The 19106-nt window shown below is 37.9% G+C and overlaps 1 protein-coding gene across 2 annotated transcripts in view; it reads right to left on the minus strand.

Moving 5' to 3' along the window:
- The window catches only part of RNF111 (ring finger protein 111), an 84066-nt gene that overhangs the window by 41650 nt on the left and 23310 nt on the right, over positions 1-19106 (minus strand). The window lies entirely within an intron of this gene.

Here is a 19106-nt window from a genome sequence, read left to right on the forward strand (position 1 = left end):
TTACTCAGCAATATTTTCTCCCTGGTATCACATTTTAAAGTGATAATTATATTAAAAGTTTCTGAACATCTAGGTGGTTACTATGCTAGATGGATTACTATAAATAATGAACCAGTATGCATAAAGCTTCTCTCCCACGGGTCTTCCTTCCTTCATACTACTCTATTCTCTAACAGAATCTGAACTTACTGATAGACAGCAGGCACAACTGCATTGGAGAAAGTTTAGATGCATACAGGAAGACTTAAGCCAAGACTAGGAGCTGCTGAAGATCATTCACTTAAAGTAGGAGGGCAAAACATAAAATCAAGTTTCCTACAGCTAATCTAAGTATATCTAAATCATTTAATCTCTCAAATTATGAGCTTTTGAACAAGGTGACGTGAAATTAAAACCACATCAATGTAATGTACATACAAGAATGGTGATAATGTAAAAGTTGTACATATCCCAACTCAATATGGAACATATCTAGTAGAAAGGTAGTTAATGACAAAGAGCTTTCCTAGTGCAAATTATGATTAAACAATGTTAACATTTTTACCTTAAATTTTTATTGAAGTACAATACAGACACACATATTCTAAGTTTATAGCTCAATGAATTCTCACAAAGCGAACACATCTATATAATTAACTCCAAGCTTCAAGATCGAGAAACATACGATAACCAGCACCACAGAAAGCCTCTTCCGGTCACTTCACCCACCAAGACTTGTAATCAGTATCCTAACTTCTAACATAATAGACTAGTTTTTGTACTTATCATGCACTTTTAAACTACTTTCTAAAGAGAGGGGAGAAAAGATATTTAGTAGAAATTTCTTTCTTTCTCCACAAAGGACAGCTACAGGAATATACAACCTCACAGATCTCCCAATTTATTTTAGTATATAACTATCATCAGAACAGATGACCATAATTTTAAAAAGAAACAGCTTATTTCTATAAAAATAAAAACCTCTATCTTCTATTATTATTATTTACAAGGGCAGAAGTTGCTTTATCCAAGATTAGTCATCAAGCCCTCTCTGAAGTTCAGCAGGATAAGTAGTAAAGGAGGAACACAAAAATGAGTGAACATAGATGGACACAGAAATGCAAATTACGAAAGGCAGCCAGCCAGACAGGGATCACCAGAATTAAATGCAAGAAAACACAAGTTACAATGATAAGGCACAAGTAGATGTGATTTAAGAAGGGCCCACTAGGATGGCTATAACAAAAAATACAAGTAATAACAACTGTTGGCAAGGAACACTCATACATAGCTGGTAATAATGTAAAATGGTGTAGGCACTTTGGAAAGCAGTTTGGAAGTTCCTCAAAAGATTAAACACAGAGTTACCATATAATCCAGCAATTCCACTCCTAGGTGTACACTCAAGAGAAATGAAAACATATGTCCACACAAAAAACTTACACACATATTTCATAGCACCATTAGTCGTAACAGCCAAAAAGTGTAAATAACACAAATGTCCATCAAATGATGACTAAATCCACATAATGGATTATTACTCAATAATAAAAAGAAATGAAGTACTGATTCATGCTACAATATATGAACCTCAAAAACAACAAGCTAAGCCCCACTGGTGTGGCTCAGCAGTTGAGTGTCGACCTATGTCCCAAGAGATCGAGGTTTGATTCCCGGTCAGGGCACATGCCCAAGTTGCAGGCTAGATCCCCAGTCGGGGGGCATGCAGGAGGCAGCCAATCAATGACTCTCTCATCATTGATGTTTCTCTCTCTCTCTCCCTCTCTGAGATCAATAAAGATATATATATTTAAAAACAAAACAAAACACCCACCAAGCTAAGTAAAAGAAACCAGTCACAAAAGACTGCATATGGTAAGATTCCTTTTATAAGAAATGTCCAGAATAGGCAACTCTATAAGATAGAAAGTAGATTATTTATTGCCTGGGGCTGGGGATATTAGAAGGAATGAGGTGTGAATACCAAAGGGCATAAGGTTCATTTTCTATAAATTGAAATGTTTTAAGATTGATTGTGGTGATGGTTATTGTAAAAGCCACTGAATTTACCCTTAAAAAGGGAGAATTTGTATGGCTTGTGAATTATGTCTCAAGAAAACTGTTGCCAAAAAGTCAAGTAACTATGGATCCCTCGTTCGATCAGCATCAAAAGAGTCATGTCATTCAGAAAGATCTGGGTTTCTACCAGAAGTCCATGTCTCCCATGAGCTGTACTGAGTCGGATCTCTCAGAAAAGTCTTCACGTGCTGAAGAGAAAAAAAATTGTTTTAGGCTCTTCATCCTTAATTACTAAGGCACCCTCTGGGTCTGGGTAATGGAGATCCTGAGAGGCAATGAAAATCTGCCAAAAGGACAGATAAATTCTGAGAACAGGAATCCATAAGTGAATTTAGAAAGAAGTGATTCATAGCATAATTTATTAAATTCAATTCCTTTTCCATCAGTTTGTACCCCAAAGCCAAAACAATGAACTCTTTATGGTTAACTCTGCCATTTTTTTGTTTTTTTCTTCCCCTGCTCAACTGGAGGGTTGGAGAAGGCAAGGGGAGAGAGGTGGGGTGGAGTGGGGGGTTTTCTATACAACAGTAACTGTTCTCTGAGTTATGTTATGCAGTCGTTAAATGCAAAATGAACATCCCATATTATCTGAGATGTTCCCACCAAGGGAGTACAACTTCATGCTCTATTTTGAATCGAAAAAAAGAGGAGTAAGTTCACCAAATAAATAAATAAATAAATAATAAATGAATATATCAGTACTACATTTTTTAACTAAAAAGGCAGCAAAACTAACACAAAGGATCAACAAAAAATGTTCTAGACTATTTGCTATTTGATAAGATCATAATCTAGTCTTAACTTCTGTAAAAGTTATTGGCTCATCTAATTTACAAAGGAGGCAAGTATGTACTAGGTATATCTATATCCTTGGCTACAGTATGACTGGGTTGCTATTATACATTGTTTCAATACTAAAACCCTAATACTAGTCTCTCTTTGTACTGGTTTGAGTCAATCTTTTCTTTTTTTTGCTATTGGTATGATGGCAACATACTAACTACTCCTGATATTAGTGTAGGATAACCACTAGTACACATTGCACAAAAATAGCACAACAGTTAACATGCTAACTTTCAGACGAAAAATTAGGGTTAGGATTTGGCAAATTACATTATAAATTAAGTTTATGTTAGCTTAAGGTGGGTAAAAACCCATTAAGATTACTGATACAACTTTGATAAACTCTACTTCTAAACTGGTTTAAAAAGTCATTATTATTGAACCTTCACTACTAATTATAAATGTAAGTACTTAATAAAAATTTGACGATTAATTTTATAGAACTCTAAAGGAAAAAGATTTTAAAAGAAATCCATAAGATGGTTTGCGTTTTACTATGAAAGTTAGAGATTATCAGAAAATGAACTGAAAATATGTTCACTGTTTATCTTTTTTTACGTAATTAAGTAAAAAAAAATTAGTATTTGTATCACAGGAATATTACTAATGGCATGTTTTAAATTTTTAACTCTCTTTTACTGGTATATTTTTACTATGTGCCAGTTTAAGTGCCTGACAGAATACTCTCTCTTACTACCTAAAGGCTTTTATAACCACCACCATTTTATAGCTAGACGAGTAGACAATATGCTTTATTACATATTCTGAATAGTCAAAATTTCATTAGCAAGAAAGATATTTCCCCTCAATAGGCATCATTGTGGGCTCATAACTATATTAGCAGAGTACTGAAAATAAACTAGATTTGAGAGAGGGTTTTTTCTCTTACAGGTATAGGAGCACACACTCTAATAGAAAGGAAGGCAAAACAAACACACACAAATATGCCTTCAGTGTGACAAACTCAAGCCTAGTGTACCTGTACTCACTTGGGATGGAGAGGAAACACCAGGAGTAAAAGAAAACACGTCTATATTCATTTATAACGGATTTCATCTGTTTTATAGTAATTAACTCACAGACTAATACCTGGTAGAAAGGAAGAAATTATACTCAGAATAACTACTGTGAAACTGCCAAGACTGAAATTCAACTTCTCTTAGGAGGCTAGATGTAAAATTAAAATGTATAAAAAGACCAGTGGTAAGGGCAACCTACCCTGAGTAGACAATAAAGTTCAGAAGACAAAGATTATTAGCTATTACCAAAGGATGCATTTGCATTCTTGCTGCCCAAGGGAATCATGATGAAATAAATAAATAATTACAGATAATTCACTAGAAGTGCTAAAAGAGGCAAGTATAGATATAACGTTATCAGAGCACAGAAGGAAATAGTACAGTTGTAAAGGACTTCAGGATAAAAATCATAGAACACTAAAAACTGCACTGTCGAACCAAGAATTCCAGCAGGTCTATGGTACATCATCAGGGACTGCCATAAGACGTTGGATCGGCATACTAACGTTCTAAAAGCAAAATCACAAAAGATCCTCACAGTGCTATCCCTCAAAGAACTCACAGATTGAGGAAAGAGACAAATACATATTATAAGGCACCAAAGGGAAGATACTGCAAGGACACTTAACCAAGATATTAGGGATGGTGAGTGGGGTAAGGCTTCAGGAAGGAATTCTAATTTGTAGGATCACTAAGAGTCAGGCAAGGGGATAACAGTACAGGTGGGGGAAAGAGGAAACAAAGAGGCAAGACATTCTAAAATGTACAACAATGGGCACGCCTTGAAAAAAATCTTAAACTAGAAAGTTACATCATTATAACTGCACTTTAGGTGGATCATCTGGTAATACTGTGTGACAATGGATTGAAGTGGGCGAAAACTGCAGGCAGAACAAAGAACAGTTAAGAGGTTATTGTCACATAAGATAAGAAAATACAACAATAGACAATACAGGACTAGTGACTGGAACAGGGAAAGCACAAAATCCAGAGATGATAATGAAAGACAGAATTACTAGGATTTTGTTAACCTTTGGATTGGAAATACCCACTGCAACCATCCTAGTCCAAACTACTATAATCTTTTCCTTGTACTACTGAAGCAGGTTCCTAATTTTATTATTTTTACCAACAATTCATTTCTGTTCAGTAACTTGGGTGTACCCTAGGACTAGTACAAGAAGAGAGTACAATCCTGCTAAAAAATTTCCAGTGGTTCCCAAATATCTCAAAAATAAAATCCAAAGTCTTCACCACAGCTTACAAGACCCTTTACGATCTCATGCCCACCTACCTCTTACCACCTCACCTCTTTCTTTATTCACTAGATTGCAGCCAAACTGGTCTTCTTCCCATCCTTGAACATAGCAAGATTTCTCTGCCTCAGAGCCTTTGCGCTGTGTGCTCCCCATACCTAAAATACTGTATCCAAAGATTTCTGAAAGGCTAATTAGCTTCTGTTCACCATTCAAGTCTTGGCTTAAATGTCACCTCTTTGGAAAGGTCTTCTCCAACTGCTCTGTGGCAGCGATGGGAATGTGGCTTATGGACTTCCAACTACAGAGAGCTTAATTGAGTAAGAGACGTAGCTGCTGTGCTCTGAAATCCATCACTACATTTGCCTAAAGTCACACTTCTCACAGGCTGCACCTGGCCAATGACTAAGTGTGGCAAGGATACTAAAATAGGCCTGTCCTTGGAGACACAGGACTCTTTCAAAGGCTGAATTTGGATCTAGGACTCCCTGATGGCCTTGTTCAAAATTTTCTTATACTTTACTCAACCTTTGTTTCCTCTCTTTCACTTGGGGTCAGGCCAGTCATCACAGTCTGATGACTAGCAATTTTCTTCAGCCCCCTCATTTTCTCTCCAAGACACATCCCCCTAATAAAATCCTTGCGCATTGTGCATCCAAGGACAATATAGACATACCTCTGAGATAATGCAGGTTTGGTTCTAGACCACCACAAAAAAGAGAGCATCACAATAAAACAAGTCACACAAGTCTTTTGGTTTCCCAGCGCATGTAAAAGTTATGTTTAGGCCTCATGGCTCAGCTGGTTGAGCACTGTCCCATGCAGGGAGGGGTCATCGGTTTGGTCCACATTCAAGGAATATACCAGGTTGCAGGGTGCGATCCCTAGCCGGAATGCACAAAGATCTATGTTTCTCTATCTTCCCTTCTGCCCCCTTCCTCTAGCACTAAAATCAGTAAAAACATATTTTTAAAAAAGTTATGTTTTAACTATACTGTACTCTATTAAATGTGCAATAGTATTAGGTCTAAAAAAAACAACGTGCATACATTAATTTTAAAAATACCTTATTGCTAAAAAATGCTACACATCATATGAGCCTGCAGCAAGCCATAATCTTTTTGCTGGTTGAGGGTCTTAACCTTCAATTTGCAAAAAACGCACTATTTGAAAAGAACAATAAAGTAAAGTGCAATAAAATGAGGTATGCCTGTACCAATGAAGTGAAAAGGCAAACCACGGAATAGGAGAAAATATTTGCAATCATATATCTGATAAGAAAATGATATCCAGAATATATAAAGAACTCCCAGCCCGGCTGGGTATGGCTCAGTGGTTAAGCATCAACCTAGGATCCAGGAGATTGTGATTCGATTCCCAGTCAGGGCACATGCCCAGCTTGCGGGCTCAATCCCCACTTGGGGGCATGCAGGAGGCAGCCAATCAATAACTCACTCATCACTGATGTTTCTATCTCTCTCTCCCCTTCTCCTTTCCCCTCGCTGAAATCAATGAAGATATATATGAAAAAAGGGAGGGAGGGAGGGAGGAAGGAAGGTCCCAGAACTCAACAACAAAAACAATTTTATTTTAAAAATGGGCAAAGAACTTGAATAGTCCTTTCTCTAAAGTTGTATAAATGGCCTATAAGTATGTGAAAAAATGCTCAATGACTTCACTAATCATTAGGGAAAGGTAAGTAAAAAATGCAGTAAGATGCTATTTCACAGCCATCATGATGGCAATTATAAACAAACAAACAAACAAACAAACAAAAACCCCACAAGATAAGCCCTGGCCAGTGTGGCTCAGGTGGTTGGGGGTTGTCCCATGTACTAAAAGGTTGCTGGCTCGATTCATGATCAGGGCACATGCCTGGGTTTCAGGCTCAATCCCCAGTAGGGGGCCTGCAGGAAGCAGCTGATCACAATGTTCTCCTCTCAAATCGATGTTTCTTTCTTTCTCCCTCTCCCTTTCTCTCTCTCTAAAAATTAGTAAAAAAAATATATATATATGTATTAAGTAAGGATGTGGAGAAACTAGAACCCTCCTGAACTGCGGATGAGAATGTAAAATGGTGCAGCAGCTGTGGAAAAGAGTTCGGCAATTCTTCAAAATATTACCACATTATAACCATCTGATTGATTCAGCAATTCTATTCCTTGGTATGTATCTCAAAGAAAGCAGGGACTCTAATTATTTGTACACACATGTTCACAGCAGCATTATTCACAACAGTCAAAAGGTGAAAGCAACCCAACTGTTCATCGATGGATGAGTAGATAAAAGGTGGTATACATACAAAGAAATTTTATTCAGCCTTAAAACGAAAAGAATCCACACTAAAATTTTAACACAAATGTTTACAGCAATTTTACTTATAATTAGGAAAACCTGGAAGGAACCAAGATGTCCTTCAGAAGGTAAACATTAAACAAACTGGTTCATCCAGACAATGGAATATTAGTGCTAAAAGGAAAGGAGCTATTAAACCATGAAAAGATGTGAAGGAATAAATGCATATTATTAAGTTAAAGAAGCCAATCTGAAAAGGCTATATGTTATTCTAGAAAAGGCAAAACTATGGAGACAATAAAAAGATCAATTGCGACAGTGCAGGGGGTGGAGGGATGGTGAGCAGGTAGAGCACAGAGGCTTTTTAGGGCAGTGAAAATACACTTTTTGATACTATAATGATGGATATACATTGTCCAAATCCACAGAATATACAACACCAAGAGTGAACTCTAAGGTAAACTATGGACCTTTGAGTGATTATGATGGGTCAATTCAGGTATATCTTTGGTAAAAAATGTACCATTCTGGTGATTGATGTTTATAATGATAGGCTATGCATGTGTGGGGACAGGGAGTACATGAGAAATCTCTATACCTTCTTCTCAGTTTTGTTGTAAACCCCAAAAGGAAGTTGCTCTAAAAAAAATAGTTTTAAAAGAAAAAAAAAAAAGGAAATTCTGACATGTGCTACAATATGAATAAACCTTGATGACAGTGAAGCCAGTGACAAAGAACAAATACTGTATAGTTTCGCTTACAGTAAATTTTATATGATGCATATATTTTACCACCCCCAAATCTTTGTACATTTAATCTGTTTCTCAGAGGACCTGGACTAACACAGACTTCATTTAAAGAACCAACTTCTTTTCCCCATCACTCAATATCACATCTTGATTTTTTTGAAGTACTTAACTATACCTAACAATGATCTTGTTAGCCTATACATTCATTGTATATTATACAGGTCCCTCGCTAGAATGCAGGTTCCAAGAAAGCAGTTTCCCTTATTCACTGCCTGATCTCCAGCAACTAACAGTTGATTGACACACAGTAGGCACAGAACGGATATTTTTAATTGCATGAATCAGTAAAAGAAAGAATGGATAAGTAAAAACTGACTACTGTATTCCTGGCTTGGGTAAGAACCAGAGAAGATATATTTGGGGTGCAACAAGCCCTTAAAATAAAAAAACTGATCAGAAAGAGAACAGCAGGAAACCAAGAGATTTTCTCTGCTATAAAATTGGAACTTGATCTACAGTCTACTTCCCCGCCCCCCGCACCCCAATAATCACTCTATTTCTTTTTTAATAACGTATTTTTAGAGAGAAAGGGAGAGGGAGACAGAGAAACACTGATGTCCTTCAACACTGAAGACATTTAGAGAGCGCAACATTGATTGGCTGTCCCCTGCACGCCTCCCACCAGGGAGAGAGCCAGCAGCCCAGGCATGTGCCCTGACCGGGAATCAAACCTGGCAACCTTTTGGTGCACGGAATGACGCCCAATCAACTGCGCCACACCGGCCAGGGCTACAGGCTACTTCTTGATTCGTAGTTATTAAATAGAAAAGTGGTTGCATCTTCCAGAAAATCCACAGAGGCCACTTTTAATATGACTGAGGAAATCAAGGAACAAGGTTAAAAAATAAATCTTCAAACCAAAAAAACTGACCGGGATTCTGCTCACACACATGTTGTTTGGACCGCGCAATTCAGGAAAAAAAAAAACCACACAAAAAATCTTCCTCCCCAAAAAAACTGATGGTTAATGGTGAAACACTTTAGGCATTCTCATTAAAATCAACACACATGAAAGTTCATCACCATGTAATATTGTTCTGAAAAGATTAGTCAAGTCATTCAAACAAGAGGATAGACATAAATATTAAAAAGGTGATTCTGTCCTAGCAAAAGGTGATTTTGGAGCAGTGATTAGAGCATCAGCCCACAGACTGAAGGGTCCTGGGTTTATTCCGGTCAAGGGCACATAACTCAGTTGCAGGATTGATCCTTGGCCCCAGTTGGGGCGCATGCGGGAGGCAACCAATTGATGTGTCTCTCTCACATCAATGTTTCTCTCTCTCGACCTCTCTCTCCCTTCTACTCTCTGAAAAGCAATGGAAATAATATCCTCTAGTGAGGATTAAAAGAGGGAGAAGGTGATTTATTTTTGGCATTATTTGCAAATGAGATCAACAGGAAAATCAATGGATACAGTAAGACAGGCCAGCTATGTACATGTTTACCACCATCATACTCCAAAGTCAATTATTTTCCTTTAAACAAACAGTGCCAAGTTAGAAAATATTAGAGAATAACAAAAACAGGCCACTCACGATAGGGGTGCAAAGATTTAATACTGCATATCAAATTTAATAGGATGCACAGGACTTAAAAACAACCATTATCATCTCACTTATGCAAAAATTAATGGGAAATTTAATGTGATCTCAAAATACTAGCAAATTTTTCAATTATAAAATGGGAAACTAGCATTCTAGTTCTCTTCACCTTCAACGATTCTCTGTCATCCATAGTCCTCCAGAACACTGTATTTCTTTCTATGTTTAACAGCTCAGAACTGCTCTTTACTTTTCTTAGAACCAAAGTAAAATCTTGATACCCTTCTGCATAGAAAGGAGGAAGGACAGGAAATCTCACTGGCTGGCTCCATGCTGATATAACGGGGAGTGTCCTATTATTTGCTAGAGTCATGAGGTCTTATTGTTGCCTTTAAAAGTTACTAAATGAAAAATGATTTATATGGAGAGCAAAGAAATTAAGAGATCTAAGTCCAAAGATGTTCATTCTACTCCTCAACCTAAACAGATATCCGAAGAGACAATGGCTTGAGAGGAAGCAGACACGGGATACCCACGTGAGGAGATTCAGGGACATCCTCTATTCCATGTTGCTCTGGAAATTATTGCTCGTAGTATTAAAAGAAATACAGGTATATAGTTCAATGGAGTTTAAAACGGCCAGACTCTAAAAGCTGCCCTTTGAGAGGTCTGCCCAGGATCACTCTCCTCTGAAGAAGTAAAGGGGAGCTGAAAAGCATAGGGAGGACCATGTTTGCAGCCCGAGACTTTCACGTCTTCGAACACCCTGCGCTAAGGCTCACTCTGCGGCTGGGAGTCTTCGTCCTGGTCCACCCTGAGTGCAAACCTGTCCTCGGATGACTCAGGGTAACAGACTAGCCCGCTGACCAAACCAAGAGGAAGATTTCACACCTAAGATACCTTATAAGATATTTTCAAAATATTCTAGGAAGCTAGAGGACATGAACCAAAAAAGTCTAGAGTAAATCTAAGATCTATGGGAAAATATGTGGAAAATGAAACATTCAAAGGATATTGAGTGATAAACAGGGAAGGTGATGTTCCATATTCAAGTGGGATCACTGACAAAAAGAAGTAAAAATAGTCAAGCAAAGATAAGTATCATTCATTTAAGTACTAAAAAGATCTGAGTTCAAGTCTTGACTCTGCCCCTGACTAGCTGTATAACCTTGGGCAGATTACTTAAACTCTCTAACACTGTTTCTCACCTTTAAAATTGGGATAGTAACAGTATCTACCTTATAAAACTGCTTTAAGGTTTAAATGAGAATACCTAGCAGAGTACCTGGCAAAATGGCTATGATTAATGTCTTTTCTAGAGGAGCAGTTACATACATAAAACAAACAATGTTTAAGACCTTCTTTTATACCTAGAAACAGATGAAATCCTTAGAGTCAAAGAAGGGAATAAAATCCACTGCTCCTACTGAGCCTTAAAGTACAGAAATAAAGAACTAAATTTATTTGGCACAAAACCTGTGAAAGCAAATCATTCTACAGATTCTCCTCTACTACGGAGGATTAAAATTTGAGGAGCTAAATGTTTCGGCTCCCTAATTTCTAATACTAGACATTCTACTTTCAGAAAAAGATAATTTAAATATCTCTCAAATAACCAGTTTTATTGCTCAATGAACTTAATTATTTTCTTGTTTGTCTTGTTTAAAGTATTTTAAAGTCCCTAAGTATTAGTCATCAAAGAAAAATATATCTAACATCTATTTAGGTCTCCTATCCGTACAAACTGGGTGGAGTTCAATATATTATACCTCGCACTGCTCTAAGCCATGACTGTGTTATTATCAGGGCCAGTAGCTAACGAAGGGTGTATCTATCCTGGCAAGCCTGAAGAGTATCTGGGTGTCAGTTTCAACTAGTTAGGAAGGCAATCCTCCAAATCATAAGGTATATACTGCACAAATGTCTAATATTTCTGGTATGAAACCTGGACTCTGGAATTTATGCTGCAACATGAAATATGAGATATAAAGATATTGCTAATTACCCATCATATAAAATATATTCTATTAAGAAGATCTAAAAGAGTCAATGAACAAAGGCCCACAGGCAAAAAACTACAAAACTATACAATAGGATATAAAAGACAATTCTCATACGTTAAGAGACAGCTCATTTGTGCCCTGGCTGGGTGGCTGTGTTGGTTGGAGCATCATCCCGTGCATCAAAGGGTTGCAGAGTCTATTCCCAGTCAGGGTACCTACCTGGGTTGTAGGTTCGATCCCTAGTCAGGGCACGAATAGGAGGCAACAGGTAGATATCTCTGTCTCTGTCTCTGTCTCTGTCTCTCTCTTCCTCTCTCTAAAATCAGTGAAAACATATCCTCAGGTGATAACTTAAAAAAAAAAAGAGAAAGACATCTCATTTCTGATAGTAAAGACTCCAAATTGGCTCTGATACAAATTAGAAGAAAGCCATACTTTTTAAAAATGTAAAACATAAATATTATCACCATGGACATGGACATGTTAGGCCTTTAGAAACATTGCATCTTTTGCCTGGCTGGTGTGGCTCAGTGATTGAGCATCGACCTATGAGTCAGGAGATCTTGGTTCAATTTCTAGCCAGGGCACATGCCCGGGGTTGTGGGCTCAATCCCCAGCAGGGGGCGTGCAGGAGGCAGCTGATCAATGACTTGCTGCTCATCATTGATGTTTCTATCTCCCTCCCTCTCCCTTCTTCTCTCTGAAATCAATAGATATATATTTTTAAAATAAAAAAATAAAAATAAAAACACTTTATTTTTTAATAGTCAGAATAAATAAATCTAAAAATTAATTCAAATTCATATTGTTTGCATTTAGTGTCTCATTTTGCTCATTGGAACTTTCAAATAATCAACATTCAATTAAAGATAGTAACTGTACAGAGTTATATATACAACTGAAAGGAAAATCAAGTGTTCTTTTTTCCCGTTTTTTATCAAGCTTCAATTTTTACAACTAAGATAAAATTAGGGTATATCCATAAAATAAACAGTCTTAAGCAGCCTTTTAAAATAAGGTAGGTTCTGCACAAATCAATAAAGAAAGCACAGATAATTGTTTTTTTTTAAAGCAGGTTGCAAATAAGATGTTATAATATGATCCCTTTTCATAAAACAACTTATGTTTTTATATGCCTGGGGAATATACAGAAAAATACACACTTAGAGTAGAGATCTATAATACTGAGTTAGGAGCTTTCACTTTTTGTCCCAAATTTCTGTATGGCTTGCATTTTTTATAAAGTAATTACCACTTTTGAAATCAAAGTACAAGGATTCTTTAAAGGAATAAAAATTAGAACAGAATATACTTTAGTTTCACTGGATAAGGGAATAACTTTGTTAAAAGCAGATGCTGTAAAAATCAAATACATGGCCCTGGCCAGTGTGGCCCAGTGGTTAGAACACTGGCCCATGCACCAAAGGGTCTCGGGTTCAATTTCCAGTCAAGGTTACATACCTGGGTTGCAGGTTTGATCCCTGGCCCTGGTCAGGGCCTGTTTCTTTCTCTTTCTTTCTCTCTCTCCCTTCCTCCCTTCTACTCTCTAAAAATCAATGGAGAAAATGTCCTCTGGTGAGGATTCACTCCCCCTAAAAGAACAAATATATACCTATGACTTTTATGGGAATCTTGACTAAGCACAAAATTCCTCCTTAATGACTAGAAATGACCACCAATCCTGGACAGCTTAAGGACAAAACAGCAGAAACTGAAAGACGGCATCTGATTGTTATCAAATTTGAATGGAGTTGTCAAACGTGAAAGTTGATTGTGCTTCTTAGTTATTGATTCTAGTCTACAGATTAGGCATGCTGTTTCTTTACTTACCTTTATGAAAAAATTTTAATGCTTCAAAAGTAGTAATCTATCATCAAACTAATTCACAAAATGTTTTATCATTAAAAGTATAGCCTGGCGGGCATGGCTCAGCAGTTGAACATCAACCTATGATCCAGGAGATAGCAGTTTGATTCCCGGTCAGGGCACATTCCCGGGTTTCAGACTCAATCCCCAGTGGGGGGCGTGCAGGAGGCGGCTGATTAATGGCCCTCTCATCATTGATGTTTCTCTCTCTCTCCCTTCCTCTCTCTGAAATCAATAAAGATATATTTTTTAAATAAAAAGTATAATAATTAGACATCAAAATCACAACTAAATTACAGAACAGCCATCATTCAGAAATCTGAATGAATAAGTCACATCGAGGCTGATAGGAGGGCCACCCATGCCCACGTGTGGCGGATAAAAATGGCGAGGGGTATCTTGGCTCCAGAGGTCACCCCTGAGGAACGAATGTTCCCAGTCCCACACCAAGACCCCCAGCCCAGGGTTCCTGTACCAAGAAGGTAAGACCCCATAACTTCTGGCTATAAAAATCGGCAGGGATTGTGGCTGAGTGAGACAAAGGGCTGCTGGAGTCGCTAGCATTCCTCTTAAAGGACCACACACGGACTACTTGGACTCACTTGCTCTGTGCTCCAGCACTTGGGCAGCAGCTTGAAAGGCACCAGAACATATGGGAGTAACCGACTTGCTTGGTATTAGGGAGAGAGCTGTGGAGGTGCTTTCTCCCAGATAGAAATGCTGGCAGATGAACCCTTCCCCCACAGAGCCAGCAAGCAAGTGACATATCTGAGATTCCATCAACCTGGTTCACACTGTCTGCCCCACCCTGGTGATTCTGAGGCCCCGCCCCACCCAACTTTGAGGCCCAACCAAGTGGTTTCCAGTGGCTTTTCCATAAAAATGGTTTGTCTTGGCTCATGCTTCAGATTTTCCTAAAATCTCTCAAACAAGCAGCATCTGACCTCAGCTAGCCCTGTAGCTTTTAAGGGGCCCCCGGCCCAGCAATAGCACCAGCCCGCCTTGGTTCGCAGCTTGGCCTCTCCTGGACACCTCCAAGCCCAGCACAAGTAGCAGTCATCTGCAGATCACTTTGTAGTTCATGCTGGGGAGAACAGCTGGTGGTGGTTGAACTTTGCCTGAACCTCCTGGGGGGCCCCAGAGCCAGTGCATCCAGTGGACAGCTTCAGACCATGTCCAAGCACCACTACCCAACCACCTCCACAAGCAACACTCTCAAGGGGCAGATTAAGTGGGCAACAGAGCCCCACTAAAATAAGTCCTGCTCTGTGTAGTTGGCCCCTGCACAGCTGATCCTCCACAGTGGTCAGAGGTTCAGAGGTCCACGGTGACACCCAGTCCTTTCGGCTAATCTCCAGGGAGTAAATCCCTCCCATTGACGTGCCAACAGCAACCAAGGCTCAACTACAACAGGAGGGTATACACAGCCCACACGGGGGGTGCACCTCGAGTGCCTATCGTGGGTAATCAAGGGGGCTGTAACACTGGACCCTATAAAACACCTACTACATTAGGTCACTCTACCAACCCTGGGAGAAATGGCAGCTTTACCTAATACATACAAACACACAAAGGGAGGCTGTCAAAATGAGGAGACAAAGAAACATGGCCCAAATCAAATAACAGAACAAAACTCCAGAAAAAGAACTAAACAAAATGGAGACAAGCAATCTACTGGATGCAGAGTTCAGAACACTGGTTATACAGATGCTCAGTGAACTTAGTGAGAATGTCAACAGCATCAAAAAGGGCAAGTCAGAAATGAAGGCCACACTAACAGAAATGAAGAGTAATTCACAGGGAATCAACAGTAGATGAAGATGAGAATCAAATCAGTGAGTTGGACTATAAGGAAGCAAAAAAATATCCCAATTAGAAAAGCAAAAAGAAAAGCAAATTCCCCCCAAAATGAGGACAGTGTGAGGAGCCTCTGGAACAACTTCAAGCATACCAACATTCACATCATGGGGGTAGCCAGGAGGAGGAGAGCAAGAAATTGAAAACCTATTTGAAAAAATAATAACAGAAAATCTCCCTAATCTGGTGAAGGAAATAGACTTACAAGTCCAGGAAGCACAGAGGGTCCCAAACAAGAAGAACCCAAAGAGGCTCATACCAAGACACATCATAATCAAAATGCCAGAGGTTAAAGACAAACAGAGGATCATAAAAGCAGCAAGAGAAAAGCAGTTAGTTACCTACAAGGGAGCTCCCATAAGATGTCAGCTGATTTCTCTACAGAAACCTTGCAGGCCAGAATAGATTGGCAAGAAATATTCAAAGTGATAAAAAGCAAGGAACTACAACCAAGATTACTCTACCCTGCAAAGCTATCATTTAGAATCAAAGGACAGATAAAGAGCTTCTCAGACAAGGAAAAGATGTTTAAAGGTCCTCTTTAAGGAGAAGAGGGGGGAAAAAGATAAAAAATATGAACAATATAGTGGCAATAAATACATATCTATCAACAACTGACTCTAAAAAACAAAATAAACTAACAAGCAGAACTGAAACAGACACAGAGAATATTATGACAGTTGCCAGATGGGAGGGGGGTTGGGGGATGGGCAAAAAAGGTGAAGGGATTAAGAAGTAACAACTCGGTTGTTACAGAATAGTCACGGGAATATAAAGTGAAGCATAGGGAATATAGTCAATAATATTTGAATAACTTTGTATGGTGTCTGATTGGCATGAGATTTATAGGGATGATCACTTAATAAGTTATATAATATCTAATCACTGGGGTGTATACCTGAAACTAATAACGTATGTCAACTGCAACTGAAAAAAATTTTAAATGATTTTTTTAAAGTATAATAATTATTATTGGCTTAACTAAAAAATGTCAATAAGTCAAAAAATAATGTGCAAGGAAAACAAACCTCCACAATCTTTCACTGTTGATACTCCTTCAAGTAATCAATCTGTCAACTTTCAAGGCTTCACATTTACAAACTAGTCTTAGAGATTACTGTTATTTAAACATCCAGTTTCCAAAACTGAGCTTCAAGAAGCCTCTGGGTTTCCTTGGAAATTGGAACTCAATGAACTGAGTTCTTTCTCTTTCTTTTTAAAGTGATAGAAGCCAGCTTAAAGATGATTAATATTTTTAAATGTGGAAAGATAATCTGCTTTAACATGCTCATTGTGTTATCAAAATTTAACAATCTGCACAAGCTTAATGTCAAATTAAACCATCTTAAATCTTTACAGGAGCATAATTCACATTTTGAACTATAATTTTTGTCAATAATTTTAAATAACTTGGTCTTTTTCCTATGAATAAGCACTCACATATACTGAATGATGCTAAAGAAAGGGAAATCAAAATAAAAAATACCAAAAAAAGTATTGTGGCTTACACAAGACTTTTTGAAGAGAATCACTTCATTGAGCACATCCTTGCGTGAAGCAGGAAATACTATTTGAAATAAGTAGAGCGGAATCAAATTATGGTGGGCTAACAAAGTCAAGATGAAAAATTCTGACTGATATGGTATATGACCAGTTATTCAAGTTAATTACAAAATAACTATTTGTACACTGGATCTGTGGGAAGAGAGATATAGGATATAAGGTGCTATTCTTCAAGAAGGTCATAATTTAGTACGACAGAAAGAATATAAATAACCAAAATATGGAATGCTATCAATAATTATATAAATAAAAGCACTCTATAGGAACACAAAGGAGGAAGTAATTGGTGTCTTTGGTAAAAGCTTCATTAAGAAGGTAACATTCAGTTCAAGCTAAGAAGGATGCACAATGTGATGGTAGGCAAAACAAAACAAAACAAAAAAACCTTTCACTTCAAACAATGATGAGACATGGCAAGAAATGGCAGGCTCATGTTTGGGGTGTGGGTTTTTGTTTTTTTAGTGAAAGAAAAATAAGCTAGAGTCAAATCAAGAAGTGAGGCGTTACATGTTTCTGCTTTAGGAAGATTTAACTGAACAGCTGTTGACAGGAATAGACTGGAGGGACAGTCAGAGAAACAAGGGAGAAAGCTTAGCAGTGATGGAGGGTGGAAGCGGGGGCAAAGGGCAGTTTTAGGCATGAAGGGTGTTGCAAAGTATGAGGCGGGATAAGCAAATGAAGAGTCATTTAAGAGAGAGAAATAAAATACAAAAATAGGAATGAAGGTAAAAGCCAATGACTATTCTGAAACCTCTTGATTGGATATCTGAAAGAAACGTAAGTCACTTGTGAGAAATAAAGTGAATTAAATTGGAAAGAGAATGCAGGAATACAGTTTTGGAAATTCTGATTTTGAAATAATATTAAGACAACCAGATGGAAATATGCCTATAATACCAGGTCTTAAAATACAGATTTTAGCAATATCTACTTAGAGGAAAATAAAATCACTAGAGTCAATAAATTATCTACTTCCATCAAAGTGAAGTTCTGAATATAGAGAATATAGCTAAAAGAGTATTGGAGGATATTGACCATAAGTCAGCAAGAAAAAGAAAAAAACATAACCCAAAAAACCCTAGGAAACAGTAACAAAGTCTGAGAGAGGAGAAAATCTGAGAAGGCAAACCCTGGAAGCCATTCTCCCTCCTTATTTCACATTTTCACTAACCAGCAAGTACTCAGTAGAACACATCAGTACTCCTCTCACCAGCTCTATGAATCAGTGCTCCTCAATTATTTCTGATGTCATGATACACATAGAATATTATGTCTGCTGGGTATTTAAGGTAGAATAAGGTGGTTCTCTATAGATGTCATAGCCCCAGGGCTGCTCCAGCTACCCCAGAACTCCCCATCAATGCGCCTTGGTGGAGGAAGGGATCAGTATCTCTACATCTGCAACCCGATCAAGGTACACTAGCTGAAAAGCTCTGCTCTAAATTCCTCATCCCTTTCTTCTGTAAATACTCTTTCAAACAACAAATAATTTTGTACCAATCAAACCACCTGCCTTTGCTTTTAGGCCACTACTATGCTCTTTAAATCATCTGACCAGTGCCAAATATTTTCATTGAAAGATTTTTTCTTTAACCTCAACTAAGCCAATAATAACTACTCGGCAATCCTTTCTTATATCTATTTGCCCATTCCTCATAGTAAAGGAGGACCCAAATATTTATTTCCTCAAGCCCTCTACATCTTTTTACATCCCCTCATTTTAAATAAATGACTAACTCTGCCTCTTATGTAAGAGAAAATGGAGGCTATCAAGAATAAACTCCAACATCTTCCTTCCCTTTATCCAATCACTTACTTTTCAATTTATTCCAGAACCCACCTTTACAGAATATGCCATTCTATACTGAGTAAGATGTTAGATAAAAGCATCCCTCTACTCAAAACAGGACTCAAACTGGCAACTTCAGGCTGTGAAAGCAGTACAACCAAAAGCCACAATAATCAGTTATTAAGTGGACTAGCATAAGTAAATATT

Source organism: Miniopterus natalensis, chromosome 1 (assembly GCF_054644295.1).
Source record: "Miniopterus natalensis isolate mMinNat1 chromosome 1, mMinNat1.hap1, whole genome shotgun sequence".
Taxonomy (NCBI): domain Eukaryota; kingdom Metazoa; phylum Chordata; class Mammalia; order Chiroptera; family Miniopteridae; genus Miniopterus; species Miniopterus natalensis.